The sequence below is a fragment of the Otolemur garnettii genome, unplaced genomic scaffold (genome assembly GCF_000181295.1).
Source record: "Otolemur garnettii isolate 467f Iridium unplaced genomic scaffold, OtoGar3 scaffold00027, whole genome shotgun sequence".
Classification (NCBI taxonomy): Eukaryota; Metazoa; Chordata; class Mammalia; order Primates; family Galagidae; genus Otolemur; species Otolemur garnettii.
In genome coordinates this window covers 225031-226814 of record NW_003852422.1, presented here as the reverse complement: position 1 = coordinate 226814, position 1784 = coordinate 225031, and the positions used below count along the sequence as shown (strand labels likewise).

The 1784-nt window shown below is 45.8% G+C and overlaps 1 protein-coding gene across 5 annotated transcripts in view; it reads left to right on the top strand.

The window, feature by feature from the left end:
- Positions 1-1784, top strand: part of LOC100965497 (glyoxylate/hydroxypyruvate reductase B-like) — a 34125-nt gene that overhangs the window by 6311 nt on the left and 26030 nt on the right. The window lies entirely within an intron of this gene.

The window sequence follows — 1784 nt, the reverse complement described above, 5'->3', positions numbered from 1 at the left end:
GAGCCGATAAATCTTATCTTTAAAAAAATCTTATTTTTAATCAAGAACAAGGCACATAAAACTTTAATTCACTTGACAGGCAATAAGGTACTTCTTACTTTCAGTCTCTATTGGCCAGCTTCATGAGCAGCTTTGCCCTGGAGCATTAGAATGTGCCGCTCCAGTTTATGGGCTGAACAGAGGCAGATGTGGAGACATCCCTCTGACCTTTACTGTTTCTTTTCTTTTCTTTTTTTTTTTTTTGAGACAGAGCCTCAAGCTGTCCCCCTGGGTAGAGTACTATGGCATCACAGCTCACAGCAGCCTCCAACTCCTGGGCTCAAGCGAATCTCTTGCCTCTGCCTCCCAAGTAGCTGGGACCACAGGCACCTGCCACAATGCCGGCTATTTTTTTTTGGTTGCAGCCATCATTGTTTGGCAGGCCCAGGCTGGATTCAAACCCGCCACCTTAGGTGTATGTGGCTGGCGCCTTAGCCACTTGAGCCACCCTTACTGTTTCTTAAAAGCAGGAGATGAAATCCCTTGTAAAAGGTGTTTCCTCCCTGTAAAATAGCATTCTTATCCAGGATCAAAGGATCAGGAAATTTGCATAAACAAACTGATAAGTTAACACCCTTCTGCTCCTGACCCAAGTGCACCTTGGCCTCATCTCTCTCACAACTCTGCTCTTTGTCCAACTCAGCACAGAAGTAGCCGGCTCTAACTTTGTCTTTGGACTGCTGTGTCATTTGAAGCCTCCTGTGACACACATAACTTGCATTAAATGTTTGTTTAATTATCTGGCCCAACTGGGAGATGGATGGAGCTTTGCCTGTCCACCAGCTATGTTCATACCTTACCCTAAAACTTAATGACTGAAACAAACATTCATTAGGTCACAGTTTCTTTGGGTTAGGAATGCAGGAGTGGCTTTGCTGTCCCATGAGACTATACTTAAGTGCTGGTGGCTCCATCCCCTTGGACTTGCTTAGTAGGCTGGCTTAAAAGCTCTGCTTCCAAGTAACTCTGAGATTGTCAACGGCTCCCCCCAGGGTGAGACTCCAAGCCAGAGCCTGACCTCCACTGAGCTAGTCAGAGACTGCAGCCTCCTCCCGAGTGTAGCCAGCTCCAGCAGACCCCAGGCTGGGGCTTCTAGGAGTAGCCATCTGGGAGCCACCACCCTGTCCACTGTCCAGCAAAGGGCAGAAGCCAATCCCACCTCAATAGTGGGAGGGGCACTCTTATGAGCTGTGGGTTGGAGGAAGAATTCTCACACCAAGAGTAGCATAGTTTTAGGAAAGAAAGTATTTACTTTCTCAAGAAAAATAGTGAAAGAGAGAGAAAAAGGAAGGAGTGGCCGTAGTACACGAGGAAAAGCAGCTCAGTGTTTTTAAAGAGTAAAAATGACTTTTTCTCCTCTGCTTCAGCAGACAAAAGAAGTGGCTGTGAAGCCCTGAATTTGCTTATTCCATTTTTTTCCTTTACTCTGTGAGTCCAGGTTGTCAGAATGTTGTGCCCAGGAGTTCCACAAAGACCACGCTGCTAAACAAGTTAAATTTAAAGAGGAGTCCTTTTATTGAAGAGCCGGCTGGCGACTGCCTCAGTGTTCCAACATGGGGTTTCTGAGAGCAGCCCTGAGTGCTTAAGGGTTCGGGTTTTTAAGGCTTGGTCTGTATCCTGGTTGGCACGCAGGCTGTCCAGTTGTATCCGGGTACGGTAGCAAGCATTGTACAGAAACAGAATTTTGTGGTTAGTTAGCCATATATTTTTGTTTTGTTTTGTTTTGTTTTCTTTTTTTTTTTTTT